An 18,372-nucleotide genomic window follows, 5' to 3' on the forward strand; every position below is an offset into this window, starting at 1 on the left:
ACCAGCAGGGGGAACGGGAACGGGAATAAGAACAGAACCTAAAACCAAAACGGAGCCAGGCGCATCCAGGTCCCCGGCTTGCATGATATGGGAACCAATGCAGAGCCCGGATTAGCGTCTGGCTTTTAAGGTGGAACTGAAAAGGGTCTGGAACAGGTGTGGGAGATGAAACTAAGAAGGTAGGGCTGGAGCGCCCTTAAGAAGAGGGGTTGCGATCGTGACAGATGCCTATACTGTATTTAACAATTTTCAGAAATTAGTTTAAGTTTAGGTTCAACTTTATTTTCGACAAAAATAAGTAGATAATAAACATTTTGAAACTTAAATTTGAGACATCTTAATTCCCTTTATATTCGTGTTTTTGTAGTGGTCTTGGATCACTACTATAGTATTTGTAAAACAAGGAAAAGATTTGTCTGTGGAGCAGATTTCTGATTAGTTATCCTGTATTCTATCAGCTGCTGAAGCCATGAACACAACAAATGAATGAGTCACAGCCTGTGTCAGGTCAGTAATAAACAATTCATTTTAATGTACTTTCAATGGATCTGGCCAGCTGAGGCAACAATGAATTGGGATGTTTATGAATTATTTTTAACAGCTCAATACTTTCCTTGGTCATCATGATTTTTTTCTGTAATCTCACCATTTCTTTATGGAAGAACAAACACTTAAATTGAAAAGAGGCAGAACTGCTTCACAGTTTCATCTAAAAGGTCAAGTACAAGTGATGTATCCTAATGATATTGAGGAGAAGCTGTTGATTCAAAAATGTGAGGCCTGAATTTAAAATGACAGCACACATTTGTCAAAATATGTGAGATCATTTAATAAGTCATTTTAGATCCATATTAAGTGTCTGTACAGGACAAAGTACTGTTGAAGCTGCTTGATATCAACTTATTGGGTAACGGGAAAATGTGAATGATCCCCAGGTGTTAATTTTTAAATGCTGTGACTACATCAGAGCAAACCAGATCAGAGAGGCATCTGCACGCACTCGTAAGTCATTGGAGAAAATTTCAAGACACTGAGAAATCTGTCTAGCATACTCAGGAGAGCACTATGGAAAAAATTACATTTGCTATGTACTTAATATTCTTCACTTAAACAGCAGAAACACAAGATTCGCTGCATGGTAAAATCTTAGTTCATAGCTTTCTTTAAAACACAAAAATGTTAATAATTAAAATATTAAATAAAATATCTAAATAATTATTTGATCCCACAACTAAAATTCATAAACTACAAACTAAACACCATCAGATAATGTGGAACTTCAATTTATTTTGGATTTTACAGTACCTACAAAATGTTTGTGAACACCCTACAGTGGGTCCAGATCTTGAGACCTAAAACTTTAGACCTAAAACACAATAGCAGCTGATCTTCATGAAAGTCCAGAAGACAGCAACTACTTAATTTCTGAAGTCTTTCCGAAATCTCTTTTGTTTATTCCATATGTTTACAATAACCTGTATAGTGAAGACCAAATTCACAATGTTTTTGATCATTATATAGGACAGAGACATCCCCAGGGACTATATAGGACATTCCTAAATTCAGCCCTTGTTTACTTGTCATTGAATTATTTAACCACCTGATTCTACTTACCTCCTTAATGTTGAGTTAACATTTCTTATGTCACATTTTGTTCTTACTTATACACTATTGTATCTTAAGAAATATAGGGTTCTTAAATGTAAAGACTTTTGATTATTTGATTATGGATCCAAGAGGGACATTGTGGATATAGCTATCGTTTAGGAGGATTTTGCTGATCTACAGAGATCTGAATGGAGTACTGACATACAGAAGATAAGATGAATGGATTAATATCCTCATTCATTTATTTTATTTTTTTAATTATATAATGTTAGCCTGTTGACCTTGGAGCCCTAGAGGGTTTTTTTTCTACTTACTAAGGAGTTTTTGGTTCCTCTCCTCTGTTTTCTTCTTGTCTTCTATTCTGTTTTCACAACATGTATGGTCACTTGCATTGTTAAGTGCCTTGGGGCAACCTTGTTGTGAAAGGCGCCATATGAAAATAAATTGAATTTAGGAAATTAAGGAAAAACAATTTCAATTTAACCAGGGTATCATGGTAAGAAATTTTTAATTAATACAGTTATACTTGGAATTATTTTTTTGTTCTCTGCACTGTGTATGTATTCCATTATTGATTTAGACAGACAAATAAAAATGTATATGCATTGCAATTGTTCAGAAATAGGGATATTCCATATATCCAGGAGTGAGGACTGGTGTGTCTTGATTCAAACTCCTACATTTTAAATAATTATCATGTATAGTACATTTATCATTAGACCTTAGATTTTTCTTGAAATCAGTCTGATCTTCTTAAAAAAAACTGTAAAGGTTAGCTTTTTAACCTGAATTTGCAGCCCTTTGATTATCTTCAGCAATAGCACCTCAGGATATTTTTTATTGGGGATTGATCATAATTAGCTCACATTCAGTGCCATGCATTGTGGATTGGATAGAATGGAGCACTCTATTTCAAGAATTTTAAATTGTTTAATGCTGCAATAAAAAATACATCATCCTTATACACGAGAAAAACTATATATTATTGAAAACACAGGTAGAGGTAAAACACTGATGTGGAGATGATAGTCAAATTTAATTGACTAGTACCAGTTATTGACTGGTACCGAAGATAATCTGTCTAAATATATTTGAAATGGTTCTGTGCATAGGAGCAGTCAGAAGATGGTTAAGGTTGTTTGTAACGAATGCAGAACTCGCAAGTTATCATTTGGTTAACGCTGGTTAGGAACTGTAGGTGTGGGTTTCACCTATAAAAGTGTTTAAGTTGAGCATTCAAGCTTTGTTTAAAAATATTCATTTTAAAAATGTATATAGATTGTTTTTAATGGAATAAAATGCAACATCCATAGAAGAGGGTGGACACTTTTGCATTACTTACATAACCGTTTATCACTGTTTATAAACCAAACCAAGCCTCAGACAAGGCAGAAAACAAAGGGAACAGTTGAATTCCAGACTTTGGGACGTCTCTGGGATGTCTGAATACTTTTTACACTTCCTCTGCTTTTCAGGGGAAAAGTGTAATATTTCTTTGTGGAGGCAAATACAATACATACTATATGGAGTTTTTAATGAAAGTTCGGGAGGAATGAAAGCAGCCAAGCTCATTCGACACAGCTGCTGCAATTCTCACTAACCCTGACCTAAGCAACCGGTCTCCATATATATCAAACGTCACCCTCTCCTCTTCCTCGTTCGTTTTCTGCATCCCTCCTCCACCCCCTCTCCACCTTTGCAGCTACCCCATTGGTCACATAGGGGTCCTATCCTCCCCGTCCAACAGCTGGGAGGTCGGCCCTCAGCCAAGCGGGTTACGCCAAATCTCCACATCTCAATAAATGATTCTAATTTCTCCCAAGCTTTCGGCTGCCGTCATTCCTCGTGAAATGTTATTATTATAATATTATCCCATGTAGTATTATGGTTTTCATTAGTTATAAAAACCTGTATTCAGTTCAACGTGGGCAACAGTCCTCTATTTCAAAGATATAAAAGATGTTTTTTTTAAATAAAATATTTAGTTTTAACCAGTTAGATTTTACCTTACATATAAAATGGTCACTGGGGTGAATTAGGGATGAAGAGTAGATGATGTCTAAAATATATAAGAATAGTACTTTCTTTTCATCGCTAAAACAACTTGATGGTCTCCAGATACTGTAGCTTAAGGACTGTATAAAGAGAATGTAATCTGGTGAAAAAATGATGAAAGTGAAGAAAGGAAGAAATACAGTACAAAGAATTTGAGCTATATAATTACAATTGTAGACATTTTTCGAATGTTTGTATGTACATTTTAAATACTGTATATAAAACTGGTTACCTGAGGAGTTCTCAAAGAAATCTAGCATAAAGAAAATGTCATTACTGCCAAACTGCAGAGTAGCTGCTATTTAATTTATCCTCCAAACCAAGTTAGAATTGAGGTACTGTAATATCACTGACGTCCCCAAAACCAATCTGTATTGATTCTTATTTTGAATTCTTTATAACCAAAATGAATACTCTGTAAGTCAGCATATATTAAGTGTTTCATTTACTGTGCTGGTTGGTTAAGGTGCTTGATTCCAGATAATGTCTCCTGTTCCTATCATATTCGTGTTTTTCCTTAGTACTGTATATTCAATAAATTCCTTAAGTAGTATGTTGAACTCATAGCTTAAATGAAAAAAGTTATTAACTTTGCTTTTTGGTAATTTATTCCTTCAAAATATACATAGAAAATAATTAACATAATAAAAAGGCTGGCATCTTTCAAAAATTGATTTTGGAAAGGCAGTGATGCATTTTACTGAGAAGGATTCAATTCTGAATTACAAAACTTCTGTAATACCATTGTCTATTGTTAGTGTTTGTAAACTATACATTCATTTTTAATCATTGTATTGTTTCAAATAATTTAATAATGTATTCCTTTATTATGAAAATATTTTTGCACTACATTTCACCATATATAGTGCAATTACACCTTAGAGGAACCTGCTAAAATTCTTGCAATTTTCAGAAGATTCAGATCTTTAGTGAAATGTAACAGAAGAGTGATTCATAAACTGTTAATTATCTGTTTGTATAAAGTAAAGAGTTAATTCTGCAGTTATTTTATGGAAAATAATAGTCTGTGAAGTACTTTAAGGGTATCCATAAAGTTCCATCATGAGGGTTTTACATGGAGAGTTAGTAGATGTATAGATCCCCTGATAGGAACTCAGCATTAATAAAAGCACATCACTTGCTACAGTAATCGATTGCACATTTGCTGGATAGATAATATGTGAGAACTGTGGTACTACAGAGTAATCCAATCAATACAAATCTGGTGACATTTTAAAATTTTCCCATTACTTGTTAATACAGTCTTCTGTGTACTTTTGCATGGACTCAGAGGCAGTGAAAAGTTTTGAGGGGCTTTAAAGAATAATTGAAGGAGAACTTTTCCAGAAACTGTTTTTAATTGTGAAGAAGCAAAAGTAGGCTAATACTTTTTCACTCTAGTGAAATAAACTCCAATGACAATGTTTGAACCTAATGTCAGACTCTCAAGAAATAAAGTAATGCCCCTAAATGAAAAAACAGGCAGTACACTGAATAGTCTGATTTCAAATACATGGGTAAATCAGCATATTCTTCAATTCTGAGCAAGCTCAAAAGAAATAGTACAACTTATAAAACATAGTGTTGATATTTTTATTTCTATATATAGTACTTTTCACTATCTTTTATTTCATGAACGTGACCAGTTTTCTAAGCTTTGCCTACATTCACAGCATGTTTTTATTCCAATGAAAATTGTGAACCAACTTGAAATTCTCCTTCAGCTGGGATTTGGTCCAGCATTTCTCAGACATCTCCACGTGTCTGATGCCACGCAGATGGGTGAGCCAACAAATCTGCCAAATCAAAAGACCAGTCAATTGTGACCATGCAGGTTTGTAACATCTTTCAAGCTCCAGAGGGTTATGCCATAATTAGTCATGCTCATAACAAGGAAGCACTGTTACACTAATGCAAATAAACACAGCTTATCCAGCTTGGCATATTTCACTTTTTAATTACAGCAAAGAATTATTCAGCAAGAGTTGATTAATGTCAGTAAAATGTTCAGTAAGACTGAATTTTGTAAATGGCTGTGACATGCTGCCAGTTTCATGGAAGCATTTCATTATTCATTTTAAATGTCAAGGAATTTGGTAATGGCCCAAAATAATTAATTGTGGACAGCAACATTATCATCTTCTAGTCTGATTTAATCAGATCTTGGAATCTTAAAAAGGCTGGGCTTTATCATTAACAGGATAAAAGGAGGTGATTTGACACATTTGACACGATTTGGGATTCTGCTGTGAGTGCTGTTTGCAGAAAAACAGGTGGGAATTGTCCCCCTGAGCCTCAATTTTCAAAACTCAATGCTTCAGCATTGTGACATGGGACACTGTGCTGTAGAACATGCTTTATTTTGGATGAAAATGATGTCCTCAGTACTTGGTTATTAACTATACTGATGTTCGAAGGACTAGGCTGTCCCAGTGTCCTGGATAAATTGGACTTTAGAGAAGTAATTTCTCAAAAGTCAGTGTTTCCCATATTATATTTATACTTTATAGTTTATTTTTGGTTGTGCTATCTCCACATTAAACTCTGCACTTATGTGTATTAAATGACATGTACTTGTGTGTATTAAATTACATCTGATAAGAGTTTGTCTAGTCCTGAATCTGATATATGGAAATCTCTTTGAACACTGTACAGTTTTTTTATTCTTCTAAATTGGTATCTTTTGTCAGATTCAGTTGTTTACTAATTGTACCACAATCAAAATAATTGACATAAATATGGAAGAGCAGTGGTCTCTAATACAGATATTTTTGTTATCCAATAATAATATCACCTCAATTAATACATTCACCTTAATCTTTACTCTCTGCTTTCCTTCTATTAATCAGTTCTCAATTCAACACACACACTTTTTATTGCATGTCTGTTGCCTGCAATTTTAAAACTAATCTTTTATGAAGATCCTTATCACATAGATTTTAAATATTGAATAAATATTATTTATTTTAGCTTACATTTAAATATTAATTTCTATCTCTCTTAGGCTTTCTAAGACACTTTTTTACCTGTGCTTGCTTACCATTATATTGCTTTTCCTTAATTGGATCTTATTCACACGGTAATTGTAAATTGTGTTTTTAAAAGTAAAAAAAAAATGTATATTTCGTGCTTCCTCCTGTGTAAAGTGGATATTCCTATTCCACCATGGGAATTCATATTCCTGTTTTCATGCTATTATCCATTACTATCCAAGACTAGCTTAATGACATCACCAATAATGGCCAGGTCACCACTGAATGTTTATTTGCTAATCTGGTGGTATTTATGTTTGCAGTGAAGTTAATTAACTGGAGTAAAATATTAGGACTCTTTTTGATCATCAATATTATCCTCCATGTTTACTTGCTTCCTGGCCCAAGGAAAGCTACATAAATAGAGACAAACAATACTCATTGTTCAAAACCCTCTGAGTAAATTAATCTAGATGGAAAGTGCAAACTCATTTTCTTGACTCAATTTGTTGATAAGTTTTTTGATTAAGTAATCAGTAAGGATTTACACAGCTGGCCCCCCACAGGACTGTAGATTAGAAGAACTGAACTTCAATGTTCACTGACATTTAACATTCCTATTTTATTCTGACACACCTGTCTGTAACAATCAATAATGTCACGGACGTCCAAAGGGACTAACCGTGGGGAGCAGGAGAGCGGAAAAAGACCCATATGCGTAGCGGCGAGACGGGAAAAAGGCCCGGGCTCATTAGTGCAAAGAGTTCAGGAATGCAGTATAGAAACCTATGCCCTCAGGGAGCGGACGTGGGGCGCCCTGGTGCTAGGCGGGTCGCAGGACATCCGAACCTCAATGCTAAGCCAGGACAGAGTGCAAGACCCGGAAATATATAGCCCAAGGGAAAGAGAGGGACAGGAAGGACAGCAGACCGGAAACTAGGGACAGGACAGAGAAGGAGCGCCCTCTGGCTGCAGAGGGCGTGACAAATAATAGACAGTTTGGAATAGAGTGTGGATTCAATTCTAACAATACATAAGTTTACAAGCTGTAGTACAGGCTGTAATGTACATTAAAGAAAAGCCATCATCATGACTTGAGCACTGACCTCACAATCAACTTTACATCTCTGTGTTTCTTTTTCACACTCAATTTTGTTTCTGTTTTTTTCCTTGGGCTGATTGCTTGATTTGAACACAAAAGTCTGAGTGACCTACAGTATTTTCTCCTGCATGGCAGCTCATGCTTTGACCTTGCATAGAAATATGTTTAGCCTATGTGAAAGACACACATAGCAAAAACACTTTCATTCAGAAACTTTTAAACAATTGTTACAAAATTGCAGAACAGCAAAAAAAAAAGCCCTAAAGGACATAAAGTACTATATTTATCACTTGGTTTTAAACCATCTCATGGTGTATAAATAGTGGTTGGTGCAGGCCTATAAATACAGTACATAAAAGGTCAAGCATCTACCTGTTGCAAATAATTCATGTTTCAGCAGAATTTATGGCAGTACTTTGCAGGAAAATTGATGTCTTAATTGTTTTTTGTGTGGTCTATTTGAGCTGCAGCTAATCTGAAAACATCTTCATGTCAAAGATATAGCCTGAAAAGCCATAATTAGACAGCTGCTGGTGCTCTCCATATCACTCATTAGGTTGGCAGGCAACACAAAAGACATAAAAAAGTCTCAGTTGCCAGCCGTATCTAGTGACATCTAGTGAGACCACAAACTAGTAAATAAACTAAGATAAGATCACTTTATTAGCCATATACAATTTCTTGCATTAGGAATTTGTCTTTTTGTATACCCCAGCTTGCTCTCTATGAGACAGACACACAGACAGGGAGAGAAGCTTGGGGTCAGAGCACAGGGTCAGCACCCCTGGAGCAGTTGGGGTAAAGGGCCTTGTTCAGGGGCCTAACAGAGTAGGATTCCTCTGCCAGCCATGGGATTTGAACCAGTAACCTTCCAGCCACAGGTGCAGATCCTTAGCCACTGTGCCACCATTCCACCCAGAATTTGTAAACTGTGGAAACAACTTAATGAAAAGGGTTAGATGAATAGTTTGTGAGACTTATTGGAGACTGTGGAGGTACAGTGAAGGCAGATGGTTCTGCAAAAACTGCAAGCACACCTGCAGGAGCAAACAGATCTGACATCGGAAACATCTTATTAAACAGAAGCAAGATGGAGGACATTAAAGTGGAGAATGGATGCACTTAGTGGAGCTAGATAACAAGTAGACAAGAAAGAAAGAGAGTTATTCCCAAGAAGCAGCAGATCCAAGAGTATAACAACAGGAGAAAAATGATCTGGAGAATGATCTGGATACCTTTAAGTGAGCAGCTCATCCAGCGTGCTGCTTTTCAGGAAAAGGCCAACAGACATATGTGGCATTCCCAGAAATTGACAGCTAAGACTATTACTAACTAAGAGCTGCTAAAAAAGTAACCAATTATGAGATCATTACACAGGGTTATGATACATATTTCAGAAAACAATACTTCCTTATAGGAGCACATGAGAAATGGGGAAGCGGGAGTGCTTCAGAGTTCAACCTTCTCATATAGATATCGATCACACAACGGACCTCTTGAAAAGGGGCTGATTAAGCAAAAGCCTGGTTTTAGCCTTGCAAAAGACCATTAACATATTAGAAATGTGGACTGTTGGGACATATGACATATAATTGTGATGACTCAGAGGAAAGGGAAACTTACAGTATATAATAACAAGCACAAAATTGAAAGTTTTGGCTGAATGTTTAATTTTTGCTAAAACTCTTTTAGAATAAATTACTTAAGAAAGATGAGAACAGTTACAATCTGTCATTTGGTAGTTAGAAGTCAAGAGATCCAAAGATCAGATCCAGCCATTTCTAGCCTGGTTATCTGCTTCAACTTCATGGCTGAGTATGTGCCTGGAGCATGTTGTGCCCCTCTTCTTGGTTGTAAAAGCTTTTCTCTTCTGTCTGCTGGTTTGTGTTTTACTATTTATTCTGAAGGATCCACTTTTTAACATTTTTAATGCCTTTGAGCATTTTGAAGATTTGAATTGGGTTCCCTTGTATGTTTCTTTAACCAAGACTAAAATGTATGATCATTCACTCTTTGTGAGAATGCCACCAGATCTACACTCATGTACTAAGCTTCATAAACTGCCAGTTTATTTATTTATTTATAATCTTTATGTCCTTACACCTTTCAGTACATTTTAGTTTCCACATTACATAACCAGAGCAGAGCACTCTGTTTATTGAACAGACTGCAGATAGCCTCTTGTGTGGGCAACTGGGAATTGTACATGATAGTGAAATGTCTCAATGCTATATAATGTAAATAGAATTCATACTTAAATTGCTTATTAAATAACATTCAGACGATTGAGCCTTTCATTAGTATCTCTCCCTTTAGCCATAGTCTTTGTGAATTCAGTCTGGAACACAGAATCCAGTCACTGACTTTTGTATCACGGACATCTAAAGGGACTAACCGTGGGGAGCAGGAGAGCGGAAAAAGACCCATATGCGTAGCGGCGAGACGGGAAAAAGGCCCAGGCTCATACTGCAAAGAGTTCTGGAATGCTGTATAGAAACCTATGCCCTCAGGGAGCGGACGTGGAGGCAGGAAACTAGGGACAGGACAGTTTGTACAGACATCCTGTGAATGAATACTAAACAAAAAAAAAGATTTGGATTAATCATTGGATAGAGTAGGTGTGATGGGACACCATCACACTGTCTGTAAATTATGGTTGGGAAAGGTGTAGAAAAATCTAAAGAAAAGGACATACATTTACATATTGTAAAAATGTGTTATATTTAATATTCAGCTAAATTGCATTTAGCTACACAATAGGCCAAAAGCATGCTCAGGGTCAGGGCCAAAAATATATCTCAAGAAGCAGTAGTAGTTTTCTGTAGCTCTGTTGTAAATAAATGAAGATCTCCTTTTTGTTATGAAACAGCTGAGCATGATTTGTTATTCACTGGTCCCAAGTGACTGCTCATTGTAGGGACCATTTGACACTTACTAAACACTATACAGACTCAAAGGAAAGAAAATATATTAATTAGACACAAAGGATGGTTATTCACAAAGCTTGCAGGTCTAGTACCCCCTGGCAGTAAATGCTATAAATAGGATTTACTGGTATCATAGTTATATTACTACCCATGAAAGAAAGCAATGCTGTCAAAACATATTGAACATTGATGCAGTATACAAATTAGAATTTGCATTTCTCATTTATTTACTGAAAGTGATAAATAAAAATTGGATGACTGTAAATGGTTTTTACCATCATGGAAAATTCCAAGTACTCAATTGCTGACAGTAACCATGTAGGTTTGTCAATGAATAAAGCTTAATTTTTTTGTTCAATTTTCACATGACTGTGTTGGTGTATAACATTTCTAATCAGTGTTAATCTGATGTATTCTGTATATGGGTCTTGTCAGAACGATATATAGTTAAATCTGGGAGCAATTTTCATTTCTGATCGTAACATATGTATATACACAAATTAATTTACTGTAACTGTGATAGTTCTGCTTTTGTTTTGGATTATGATGCACGTGGTCAATAGACAAAAAAACCCTTTGTTGGGAGCTGAACAGAGAAAGAATGATGTCCAACAGAATTGTGTATTACTTGTACGTGTGAAATGCTCTGTAACTCCCTACTTCTGGTTAATCACTTCAGTTTAAAATATTAAGAATCTGATGTATCAGACAGTGGAAGAGATGTACCAATTCCCCCAAAGGTTGGACTGTATCTTCTTCTGAAACGTTTGCCACGTACAGCTAAACCCGCTCATACACAAGTTCCAATACTGTCAGGCTGTGGTTGCCCTTATGATCCAGTGGTCAAACACTGCACCAAAGACAGAGGAACAACCAGGACCATATATTCAGGCTGTCAAGTTGTTGCAGAGCTCTGCAACATCTACAAGAGCCTGTACAAAGAAGTGAGAGAGAAATTGCTCTCCCATCCTGAAAGCCTAGAAACCCCTGAACAACAACCTCAATGTCATCTTTCGATAGAATATGACTTTAAAAAGTCATTTTGTTAGTACAAAGCAGTGTGTAATAATATGGCATTCACAACCAAACCATGTCTTGGATTATACATTTAATGGTACCCTGCCAAAAAGAGAATAGTGAGAATAATAGGAATTCAGTGCTGCTCTTTAGGTGGGAAAATATTTAAAATAATACAACTTCCCTCAGATAGAAAATATACCTCCTCTGTGCAATTACAGTAAATGATAATCATGTTATTAGTGACATTACTTATACAGTGTGTTGTAAAGGCTCATTAAGGGCTTGAAAAAACAATGCTTAGTTACATCTCGGGACTTCTCTTTTATGTTTTCTTTATCCTGTAATCCTGATTTTACTATGATTTATTTTGTTCTGATGATCTCATTATCATTATATTAAAGGCTGCAGAATCCTGGAATGAGCATCTCATCTGATAACAACAGAAACCTAAACAAACAGTTAACATAAAAACAGGAAACATGAGTGACTTCACAATTTTTATGTAACATTGTGAGTAGGAATTTAAACATTCTTTTTTTCTCCTCTCTTTTTTGGGGTTTAAATGTTACACATTATTGCCTGATGCAAAAGATATGTCATTCTTTGACTCCCTACAAGAATTCTAAAACTGTGTTCCTCAGTTTGAAATATATTGAAGGCAATATACTTACTTTTCCCTCTCCTTATAAACTATAGATCATTGGTTTTACTATTGGTTTTGAACACCTTAGTTGTGCTAAAACACATCAGAATGATTAATTAAACTGGTCTATCATTATAGTTTTCTTAACGTGGACTGAGCATTGGTTAACAAAATTGACTACTTTTGTAATTTATTTTGCCAAAAAAGAAAAAAGACACATCAAGGTATTGGTTGGATTGTTTTACAATATGAAAAAAGTATTTCTTGAAAAGTAGGGTGAAATTACTGATAATGTGTGACCTGAAATCTGTGCTCCTACAGATGTCTTGTAGCATTGTCAATGCATTGGATGTGTACATCTGTCCAGTATCACTGGAGCTTGCTCCTAGTGTGGGAGACATCTCTAATATTGTACATCCATTAGAGAATGTACAACATTGTTCTCTTAGAGGTAGTTCCCAACAGAATTGCCTTTCAGAGAGTTTCTATACAAAGGAAGATATTTCATCTTGGCTCTTATTACCAGTGTAACAGGTTTGCTGCTGCTTTTGACACTGTTGACATCTTACTTTCTCATCTTGAGACTGTGTTTGGAGTTTCTGACACTGCTCTCAAATGGTTCAAGTCTTACCTCACTTATCGCTGTCACTTTGTCTCTCTTAATGGGTCTGAAATTGGTCTTGTTAAGTCTGGTGTTACTCATTGTGCAATACTGGGCCCCTTGCTCTTCAGCATTTACATGTTTCCACTTGGTCAGTTCTCTGACATTTTATAAAAGCTGCTAATAAACTACCACCTTTTTCACAATGGAAAGTGAAATTAAATCCACTGTGTGAACTTGATCATACTGTTAAAAACACGAGGCCACTAAAATAGAGAATATTAGAAATTTGTCAAGCAGATTAATCAATATCATCATAATACCCAATTTGTAAAGATTTTACCAAGAATATACTCAAGCGGTTGGCCTAATTAGAGGTACCTGATTTTTTTGTTAACTGGCACAGATTTGGTGAAAAGAATAATAAATTAAACACACTGGGTTAAAAAATATTTATTAATCATGACTATACACACTAAACAATGCACAGCATAAACGTACAACACAAGTTACACCATGTAAAAATGTAGTAGTTCAGGTGGGTAGCTGCATCAGCATGCGTAGGCTGCAAAGGAACAAGTAATAGGTGTATTCCATGCTGAAAAAAAGAAGAAAGAGAATACAACGTTTCGGCCGTGGAGCCTTCTTCAGGTGAAGAAGGCTGAAGAAGGCTGAAGAAGGCTCTGAAGAAGAAAGCTGAAGAATGCTCCACGGCCGAAACGTTGTGTTCTCTTTCTTCTTTTTTTCAGCATGGAATAAACCATACAAAAATGTACTACCAAGGCAATCCAGAGGCCTTTCTCTTGACCACCCAGAAAAACCCCAGACTACTACCAAGTATTCAACTCTTATATAATGCCTACAAAGGACAAAAAAAGAGAAAGCCGCCTTCTAAAATAAACAAAATGTGACCTACAGTTAAATCTCATTCCGTAAACTTGAATGATATAAAATGAATGGGAACCTACAGTATCTCCCTTTTCTAAACAATGCACCCACAAACCAAGGATGGCAGTTTTTAACCAAGGGATTCTCTAAACAGGAAATAAAAGTTTCTAAAAACAACAGAATGGCAAACTCTCTTAAGAAGGATCAAATACTTAACTCCAATCATATCTTTCTGGACAAACTCTCACCTCTCTGTATTTGCGTCTATTGCTGTATCTCCTTTCTCTTGTTTCTTATGTGTTTCTGCCTGTTGTATGCTGTGTTCCTAGACTATTGAAGACACTCTTAGTCATTTACCAAGACCTTAATTCACTAAGGTAAACCAAGGTAAACCATGTTTGCTTTGATCCCTGAAAATCAAGTATTGCCTTGCTTTAATTTCCCCAGAACCTGAAATTTTAAAACTAGCCAGGTGTTACCCATTGTATCTAGTTTTTAAAGACACTTCAATAGTCTCAATAGTTATGACAATACTGATAGAAGGATCCCCAAAACAAAAAATCTAGTTTTTGGAGACACTAATATTATGGTAAAAATTTGAACCCTAAACACTCAGTAAGATATATTACATATATACATACTGTATTACATCAGCAGAAATTCAAGAAGGTAGCTTTGTTAGCATGTGTAGGCCTGCAAAGGAACATATCAAGTTTATTCCATGCAGAAAACAAAAGAGAAACATTTCAACTGTGAAGCCTTTTTTCAGGTTTCGTTTCTATTACATCTGTATTAATAATGAAGCATGCATGGACTTGGAACCAGTTCTAAGGAATCCGGAGATTTTGGCATTGTAATAGTCAGCAGTCATATCACCCTGCAACTCACAACTGGCAACCCACTGAAGCTAAGCAGGTGTGACCCTGGTCAGTACCTGGATGATAGACCTCCTGGGAAAAACTAAGGTTGCTGCTGGAAGAGGTGTTAGTGGGGCCACCAGGGGGCACTCACCCTGTGGTCTATGTTGGTCCTAATGCCCCAGTATAATGACAGGGACACTATAGTGTAAAAAGGCACCGTCTTTCAGATGAGATGTAAAACCAAGGTCCTGGCCCTCTGTGGTCAGGCATTTCTCAAAAAGAGTAGGGGTGTAATCCCGGTGCCCTGGCCAAATTTCCCTTGTCCCTTACCAATCAAGTCCTCCTAATAATCCCCATCTATGAATTGGCTTCATTACTATGTTCTCCTCCCCACTGATGGCTGATGTGTGTGGTGAGCATTCTGGCGCACTATGGCTACCGTCGCATCATCCAGGTGGGGCTGCACATTGGTGATGGTGGAGGGGGAGTCCCCATTACCCGTAAAGCACTTTGAGTGGTGTATCCAGAAAAGCAGTATATACAGTGCCTTGCGAAAGTATTCGGCCCCCTTGAACTTTTCAACCTTTTGCCACATTTCAGGCTTCAAACATAAAGATATACATTTTTTATTTTATGTGAAGAATCACCAACAAGTGGGACACAATTGTGAAGTGGAACGAAATCTATTGGATTTTTGAAACTTTTTTAACTAATAAAAAAATGAAAAGTGGGGCGTGCAAAATTATTCGGCCCCCTTGCGTTAATACTTTGTAGAGCCACCTTTTGCTGCGATTACAGCTGCAAGTCGCTTGGGGTATGTCTCTATCAGTTTTGCACATTGAGAGACTGAAGTTCTTGCCCATTCTTCCTTGCAAAACAGCTCGAGCTCAGTGAGGTTGGATGGAGAGCGTTTGTGAACAGCAGTTTTCAGCTCTTTCCACAGATTCTCGATTGGATTCAGGTCTGGACTTTGACTTGGCCATTCAAACACCTGGATACGTTTATTTGTGAACCATTCCTTTGTAGATTTTGCTGTATGTTTGGGATCATTGTCTTGTTGGAAGATAAATCTCCGTCCCAGTTTCAGGTCTTTTGCAGACTCCAACAGGTTTTCATCCAGAATGGTCCTGTATTTGGCTGCATCCATCTTCCCCTCAATTTTAACCATCTTCCCTGTCCCTGCTGAAGAAAAGCAGGCCCAAACCATGATGCTGCCACCACCATGTTTGACAGTGGGGATGGTGTGTTGAGGGTGATGAGCTGTGTTGCTTTTACGCCAAACGTATCGTTTTGCATTGTGGCCAAAAAGTTCGATTTTGGTTTCATCTGACCAGAGCACCTTCTTCCACATGTTTGGGGTGTCTCCCAGGTGGCTTGTGGCAAACTTTAGACGAGACTTTTTATGGATATCTTTGAGAAATGGCTTTCTTCTTGCCACTCTTCCATAAAGGCCAGATTTGTGCAGTGTAAGACTGATTGTTGTCCTATGGACAGACTCTCCCACCTCAGCTGTAGTTCTCTGCAGTTCATCCAGAGTGATCATGGGCCTCTTGGCTGCATCTCTGATCAGTCTTCTCCTTGTCTGAGCTGAAAGTTTAGAGGGACGGCCAGGTCTTGGTAGATTTGCAGTGGTCTGATACTCCTTCCATTTCAAGATGATCACTTGCACAATGCTCCTTGGGTTGTTTGAATCTTGGGAAATCTTTTTGTATCCACATCCGGCTTTAAACTTCTCCACAACAGTATTACGGACCTGCCTGGTGTGTTCCTTGGTCTTCATGATGCTCTCTGCGCTTTCAACAGAACCTTGAGACTATCACAGAGCAGGTGCATTCATACAGAGACTTGATTACACACAGGTGGATTCTATTTATCACCATCAGTCATTTAGGACAACATTGGATCATTCAGAGATCCTCGCTGAACTTCTGGAGTGAGTTTGCTGCACTGAAAGTAAAGGGGCCGAATAATTTTGCACGCCCCACTTTTCATTTTTTTATTAGTTAAAAAAGTTTCAAAAATCCAATAGATTTCGTTCCACTTCACAATTGTGTCCCACTTGTTGGTGATTCTTCACATAAAATAAAAAAATTATATCTTTATGTTTGAAGCCTGAAATGTGGCAAAAGGTTGAAAAGTTCAAGGGGGCCGAATACTTTCGCAAGGCACTGTAAATGTAAGCAATTATTAATTATTAATAAACCAAAATCACCAGCAAATGTGGTTCTATATATAGTTCAGAGTCATCTATACTAATATTTTGGTTTTAGAATGTAGTGGTAGCGAACAACAATGCATTACATTATATCTTTGCTTTAGTTGGTTTCATAAAATTATTTTAAATATTATGCACAACACTGAAGGTAAACTGCAAATGATCTATATGGTCAATCACAATAAGACTTACTTTTTAACTGAATAGCAGACCCCATATTTGGGTTCACATTGTGAAACAAATTCATTTTTTTTCATGTTGCACACTTGCCCAAATTACCTGAAGCATGCAGTAAAGTGTACTCTTTTGTAATTGTAATTGTTTTTCACAAACTTTCCCGTCTCATCTAACTTTTCATGAATGGAAAAGACAGAACAACATTTTTTTATTGTTTTTGTTGTTAACATATAGATTTGTATTCCTAATAAAAAACCAACATATTTGGTGAAGTCCCTTTAATCTCTTGAGCAAAAGTGCCTCAGTAGTGCTAATGAAATACTTCCATGCCATCAGCATATTCTCGTATACAAGCAAACTGCTTCATAATAATCCTCTTAATATTAATTGTCTCTCGAGCTGTTTCACTGCAGGAAACCTACAGCTGTGTTTTAAGGCGTCCTGCAAATACTCAAAAATAATTGTAGGTCATAACGTGATGTCAATGAATGCCTGAGTTCACAGAAAACCCTAAAGTGAAATAAAAACACTTACTGTACCACTTCTAGGCAATTATGAAAAGCCTAAAATGAAGTATCAATAAAATTACTTTTTAAACACATTTTTATAAGAAAATAAGAGTAAAAAAAAAGTATTTTCTTACAAAAAAGATAGGTCCACTTGGCCCACTTAGTTCATGTTAAGTACATAGTCTAGCTACAATTTACTTTAACAACTTAGTTTAGTTGTTGACCAGCCAGAGGATCATATCAAGTCAATTCTTTAAAGAAGCCAGGGTTTTAACCACAACATCCAGTTATAACAGACTGCCAGACTAGCTTCTTCCATACTTCTGCAACACTTGGAATGGTTTTAATACATGTTTTTTATTGAGCCCTTTGTCTGTTGAGAAACAGAACTGAGAAAAAAAATGTTTTCTTGACAAATATTACACTGGAAGAGCTGGGATATAGGCAGAAAGCACCTTGGGTAAATAAAGTACTTAAGACACTACATTGCATTACATGATACTATCCTAGATTATATTCAAGCTGAAAACCTGTATGTAACCAATTGACTACTTTATGCAGATACTTGAACCTTACATTCAACTGTTGTTAGAAAGCCAGAGTAAATATAGATATATATAGATATTTCAATTGAGTATATTTACAACTGCAGCCATCTAGAATGTGCAGCAGTTGTAGGCATGCAGCGGTAGGCACTGCAGCGCATAGAGAAATTGCGGCACCTTATTATTTTGACCTGTCAAATGAAGGACTGCACTGCTCTGTACAACTGCCAAGTGGCACAATGAACACTGT

Source organism: Lepisosteus oculatus, chromosome 1 (assembly GCF_040954835.1).
Source record: "Lepisosteus oculatus isolate fLepOcu1 chromosome 1, fLepOcu1.hap2, whole genome shotgun sequence".
Lineage (NCBI taxonomy): Eukaryota > Metazoa > Chordata > Actinopteri > Semionotiformes > Lepisosteidae > Lepisosteus > Lepisosteus oculatus.